Here is a 7103-nt window from a genome sequence, read left to right on the forward strand (position 1 = left end):
TGGCCAGAGATAGTACAGTACTTACTTTTTTTGGAATATAGTACGGTACTTATTTTTATTATATTTTTAATCGGAAGGGCTAGCGCTCAGACGTCAGGCCGCAGGACTCGTTCAGACGCTACTTGATGAGGACATAACACCCATGCATATGACCATGTTTGGCGCATGGTATGGAGGGGTAGGAGGCCAGTAAGGGTGTCCAAGTCAAGAAGGAGGCCCGAGGCTAATTTGGTTCGACTCCCCGAGGTGGAGGCCCAAAGCAACTCAAGTTCGAGTCTGCCTCGGCCTCCAGGACTAGTTTGCATTAAACTGGTCACCCAGGACGTATTCGGATTCAGTTTTCGACAATCCACGTATGGTTGGAAAGTTAATTTGATAAGGAAGCCAATCCAATTGGTCTCACGTCAAAAGACCTTCAGAATCAACGGGAATCGTCGAAACAAGTCAACATCCAGAATCTGTCAGGGTGCTGCGACACCGTCTTTTGGTCCATTGGACCGTGTATCGTGTTTGGGCCCATTAGGGGGCGTGTCCAGGGGGGTGACGCCCAAGACTCTATAATTAGCAGCCGTCGCTCTCCTTAGGGTTTGTGTTTTGTTTAGTTCTTGATTTTCTTGTGAAACAGACATCGTTTTGCTGCAACTGTGCCGCCAAGATTGCTCGCTGTGAACCACGGCCCCAGTTCTTGATCTTGTTCGTCTATGGCGATTAGTCCTTTCGAATAAAGACTTGAACTCCTTTTCGTTATCATAAGCCTCATATTTATTTGTAATTTCAGATTGCGTTCATCCCGTTCTTACTTGTGTTCTCGATTCGCTTGCAGGAAAGTCTTCTCTGCGAGATCAATCGCGTTCACGTGGTTGATAACCAACGGAGCAGTGGTGTAACGGTTGCGGAGGTCCGAATCAGTCTTGGTTCGAAGCCTAGATCGTGAACGTCGAGTCTCCACCAATCGACGCTATCATACCTATCGGAAGATCGGGCCTAGTCTATATCAAGTGGTATCAGAGACCTTGTTGTCCGTTAGTTATAACTTTGTTTTCCCCTTTAGATTGTTACTGTTTTTGTATTACCTATAGTCCACAAAAAGCCAAAAAAATATACACCGCCACATATTTTCTGTCCTATAGCCTCGTTGTGCCATGCAATGTCATCTCTGTTTCGCGTTGTTGAGTTCGTGTCCTAAGGCAAGTTCTGGTTGCTGGTTTTATATCGTTTTTAGTCTAGTTTGTGTTTTTCTCTTTGTTTTTCATCATAATCCGTGAATACCTTCAAGTCTTACTGTGTTTTCTTTATATCCATCAAACCCTAGTCCACGTCATCTAATTTGTTACACTTGTCTTTACTGTTTCCATTAAATCCTTGCTGCCGTGACCAATTTTACGCGTATTGTTCCCGTTTTGTCCTCTAATTCAGAGTCAGTTCGTAAAATTGGTCTAGTTTTCGCATACGAACTCAGATTTCGACGTTCCATATATCAAAACCGATCAGAAAAAAAATTTCGGATCCGTTCATCCCTTGCGTTGTCGGGTTCGGAAATTTTTATTTTGCCAAAAACTGGTCACAAGACTATCTTTTCGTGGTCATAGGCTTTTTGTCGATTTTGAGCACATCTTCTGAAATTTCCACAGGCCACATCTTTCACTTGTTTAAGCTCATATTTTTTGTGGTTACTTATTTTGTGCTCCTAAGTGAAGAAAAAATATCAAAAAAATAAAAAGAAAAAGTCAAAGAATTCCAAAAAAAACAACGACAACCCAAAAATAGAGAAAAAAGAGAGGGTACTTGAAACAGTATCTAGAGGAGCACATAGAGAGCACCATTTGAGCTGTGTTTGCGTGTGCTGATTTCTGCCTTGTTCCTAATCATATTTCTGCTGTTCAAATCACTTGATACATCTGGTACTTGGAACGTGAGTAGGCCAGCAACTAAGATAAGTACTCGGGATATTTATTTAGCTTTACTATTCAATTGCGAATATTGCTATTCCTTGCTACTATATTATGCCTGTCCAAGCTCCACCTTCTTCTAATCAAGTACAGGTTCGCCTTGCAACTGTTACACTCAAGCTACAACGGTATCATAGTCACCGACCGATTGCACCGCCTGTTGCTTTGGTAAGAACACTTGTAAGATCGTGGTAAGACATCTGAGAGTTGAGTGTTTTGTTTTTCCATGTCCACAACCTAAGTAGTTGATAGGGATAATACTTTTGTGTTGTCTTTTGCTGTCTTCTAACAATGACAGGTTGTTCGTATCCACTGACTTATGATGGTATATGTGCTGATGAGTACATGGAGTGGGAAATTGCCATAGATAACATATTTGCTACTCGCTTTATGTGTCCAAGGAGGAAGGTAAAAAATGCAGCTAGTGTTTTGCGATGTTCTGCTTTATCTTGGTGGGAATCTTTAGATCCTTCTGATAAACCTCAAATTTGGAATGATATGAAACTCCTTATGCGAGAAACCTTTGTTAATCCACCTCCTGCTTTGACCTCATATGCTGAGGTGCACCATTTAGAGAAAGAGTCTGTTGTTATTCCTCTTGCTATGACTAATCTTCTGCAGGATAATGTACATAAGCGAGAGGATGACATGGAAAAAAATGAGGAGCTCATAACCTCATATGCAAATTCAGAACCATCACTTCACAATGCACCTATTACTCCTACTGAGAACACAGGTAATGCCCATGGTGCTACAATCACGGAAGGTGAGAATTGTTTTAATGTACTAAATTTTTCCACAAATCATGCTATCATAGAGCAATTGTTAGTGGAACCCTCTCTTGATTTATCTTTGTCCCATGATAATTTGCTTGATGTTCCCTGTGATAAAGATGAATTGGTTGATGATGCTTCAGTTTTACATGTTTTGGAACCAATCACTTGTGTTGAAAATAAACATGTTATTCATATTGCTACTAAAACTGATGAGTTCAAACTGTTGTCTTCTTTACATACTTTGGGCTACATTAAATTTGATGTTTTGTGTAACCTAGATTGTTTGGAGGAGAGCCTTTTTAAATATGCTGATTTGCCTTGGTTTTCTAAACACACATATCATGTTATTGGCAAATATAACAACAAGGGACAATATATGATACATCGAGTATATATTCATAGTAATATGAATTTTTCTTTTGTTGTACAAGATTATGAACGTTTAGAGGGCAGCAATAATAATACAAATATTTTCTCATGTTCCTCAAAGAAACAAGTTCACTTTCAAGAAGGGGAGCATTGTTGGTTGCTACCTATGTCTGCTAGACCGTCTATTCCTGCATTGTCTTTGGTTAGTTCTAATCTTTTGTAGGATAGTGTTGACATACATCGTGTGCATTTGGATCATGGAGTCTACATGCTTGCTAAAATTTTTATGCGAGATGACATGCTAGAAACTTGGAAACATGGTCATGTTCCTTCTCATAATTATTTTAGTTTCCTTTGTCTTTGCAACCCTGTTCTCCTTTGTGTTGTGCAGGATCAGTTTCAAGCACAATCGGCGCCGAGGACGGCTTTTTGTCAAGAAGGGGAGGATGATGAGGACATGACACCCATGCATATGACCATGTTTGGCGCATGGTATGGAGCGGTAAGAGGCCAGCAAGGGTGTCCAAGTCAAGAAGGATGCCCGAGGCTAATTCGGTTCGAGTCCTCGAGGTGGAGGCCCAAAGCAACTCAAGTTCGAGTCTGCCTCGGCCTCTAGGAGCAGTCTACATTAAACTGGTCACCTAGGACATATCCGGACTCAGTTTTCGACGATCCACATATGGTTCGAAAGCTAATTTGATAAGGAAGCCAATCCAATTGATCTCATGTCAAAAGACCTTCAGAATCAATGGGAATCGTCGAAACAAGTCAGCATCCAGAATCTGTCAGGGTACTGTGACACCGTCTTTTGGTCCATTGGACCGTGTATCGTGTTTGGGTCTATTAGGGGGCGTGTCCAGGGGGTGATGCCTAAGACTCTCTAATTAGCGGCCATCGCTCTCCTTAGGGTTTGGGTTTTGTTTAGTTCTTGATTTCCTTGTGAAACAGACATCGTTTTGCTGCAACTGTGCCGCAAAGGCTGCTTGCTGTGAACCAGGGCCCTAGTTCTTAATCTTGTTCGCCTGTGGCGATTAGTCCTTTCGAATAAAGACTTGAACTCCTTTTCGTTATCATAAGCCTCATATTTATTTGCAATTTCAGATTGTGTTCATCCCGTTCTTGCTTGTGTTCTTGATTCGCTTGCAGAAAAGCCTTATTGGCGAGGTCAATCGCGTTCGCGTGGTTGATAACCAACGAAGCAGTGGTGTAACGGTTGCGGGGGTCCGAATCAGTCTTGGTTCGAAGCCTAGATCATGAATGTTGAGTCTCCACCAATCGACGCTATCATACCTATCGGAAGATCGGGCCTAGTCTACATCACTGCTCCTACACCTGTGCCCACATCCCATCCCACGCCCCCCGCGCTCCGCATCCCATCCCACGCCAGCCCCTGCTCCGAATGCAACAAACTCGATGACCCCCATTCCAACACCAACACCAAGGCGAGATGGAGGGAAGGGAAGGAAGGGGAGGGAGAGGAGAGGGTGAGGTGCACCACGTGAGGTAGGAGCCGAAGCCCTGCGGCAGGCAACTGTCCGCCAAGTACCGGCGCCATTGTAACATGTGCAACACCCGATCTATTTTTGAAACATCCAGATACAACACTTGCAACATACGTCTGAAGAAGATGAAACATTTGAAATATGCATCTGAAACACTAGCAAAAAATCCAAAAACACATGAAAAGCCATTGTAAAATATACGCAACATCTAGATAAAACACTTGCAACATACGTGTGAAATACATGCAACATCCAAATAAACACACTTACAACATACGTCTGGAAAACAGATGAAACATTGGCAACACAAGCTTGCAACATACGTGTACAACCATTGCAACATATGCAACATACTGATTTACTTTTGCAACATCCATATGAAACATTTACAACATACATATGAAACATCTGAAACATAAGGCTTGCAACATACGTTTTTCACCCTTCTTCTGCACGAGGCATGGCCGAGCGGGAGAACGGCTGGTTCTAGCCAGCCGATAGCCGAGGATGGTGGCGCGGCCTGGCAGTGGCTAGCTATGCCTGCGCCTGGCTTGGGCCCGGTCAGTGATGGCCCCTCTCCTGGCTGCTACCCTGGACGCAACGGAGGACGGGCATGGGCATGGTGGGGGACAGAGGCGTGGGCCATGATGTGAGATGGAAGCGCCACGGGAGATCGCGGCGGTGGCACGGCGGAGCGGGGCAGGTGGACGGCTGCACGACGGATGAGCGTGGAGTGGGGAGATGAGCGCAGAGTGGGGAGATTTGATGTTTTTGGGTCTGGACGGACGCACGCCTGAGCGTGAGCATTATCAATTATGGCTGTGTTTGGGAACACTTATATAAGAATTGATTATAATCTTATCATGATTTTGCTATAAGCTTTGGTTTAAAAGATCTCTGGTAGAAAGAATCAAGCATGTTTGGCAATCCTGATTGTCTAACCATGGGAGGTGTGAAAGGACATATGTGCCCCTCCCTCGATTGCCTATAGGAGCGCAGAGCGGCACCGGTCCCGGCGGGGTTCGAGCGAGGCTAAGCACCAGGGAGCGCTGCCTACCATGGGGGTCGAGCGATGCCACCTATAGGGATGGAGCCCCAGGAAGCACTGGAGGCCCACCTATGAGGTCGAGTGCTAGAGGAGGTGGGCGTCGAGCGAGGGAGCACCACCGGGGAAGATGAAGGGGAGTACAGGGAGTGGGAGCAGCGCAGGCCACCGAGCGGAGGGAGGGGCGGCGCAACTCGAGGCGGTGGTGGCGCCAACCCTAGCGTGGATCCGCGAGCGCGAACGAGTGAGCAGAGGGGCAGCATGTGGAAATCAAGCCGCGGTGGGGGTGAGAAATTTTGATATTTAACCTCGAATTCGCACGACCCTCAACCTTTAACCCCCCAATTCGCATGCCTTTTGAAATATAACCTGGACACGCGAATTGTTTTGATATTTAGGATTTTTGAGGTCTTATCTCTTTTAGTTTCTAGGGCCTCTTTTCACTATTTGGGGCACCGGAAATGACCAGAATACCCCTCCCTCTAATATGGTGGCCCCCTCCCTTATCACCAACGCGTGTGCCCCAATGTCATCTTCTTCTTCTTCTTGTTGCCATCTTCCATTCTGAGCAGCATCCGCCGTTGTCGATGGCAAGTAGCAGCAGCATCACGCGGGTGAGCGGCCGGTGGTGGGGCGCACGTGGCCGGCGGTGGGGAGCTCACGGCCTGGGCGGTGCACAGAGCTCGTTGCTGGACGACACAGGGGCTTCCAACCCTAGCGCCTCTGCCTACCGGGTTGGATGGGCTAGCTGGGGTGGGTGGAGGAGGACAGCAGGCCGGCCGGCGGCGGGCGACGGAGGCCGCGGATTTTGCTCGGGCCGGCGGTCACAGTGACTCCCGACTCGTGCGAGTCATGATAGGCTCAGGAGGAAGGGAGTCGCTACTTGTGAAATTAAAGAGGGGTATTTTCATCTTTTCCCTATCCCAAACAGTGAAACAACGCACCTGGAATTACTAAAAGAGATAAAACCTAAAAAATCCTAAATATCAAAACAATTTGCATGTCCAGGGTTATATTTCAAAAGGTTTGCGAAGTGGGGGTTAAATGTTGAGGGGAATGCGAATTCAGGGTTAAATATCAAAATTTCTTGGTGGGGGGAAATGTGGTCCTCTCCTCGTGGTCCAGAAAACGCCGGGCATAATTCATTTGCGACTGTTTTCACCTCCCCGATTGTTAGAGAATCTAAGATAATTGAAGGTGTTTGGGTAGGATTCTCGCTTATTTTCGCCTTGATTTTGATTTTAAGCCGAAACACACACGCCCTATTAATCCTACTATTAGAAAGCGCGCGCCCTCGCACGCATACGCAAGTGTGTCGTTGTTAAGCTCGCAATGGTTTAATTTAAGAGACAGTCTAGGTACATAGCAAAAAAAACTTACACATTTCACAAGCACAAGATGAACTATGAGTAGATTACATGTCTTATATAGATGTGGCTGCTAACGCAATATACATTATAGG

Source organism: Miscanthus floridulus, chromosome 1 (genome assembly GCF_019320115.1).
Source record: "Miscanthus floridulus cultivar M001 chromosome 1, ASM1932011v1, whole genome shotgun sequence".
Classification (NCBI taxonomy): Eukaryota; Viridiplantae; Streptophyta; class Magnoliopsida; order Poales; family Poaceae; genus Miscanthus; species Miscanthus floridulus.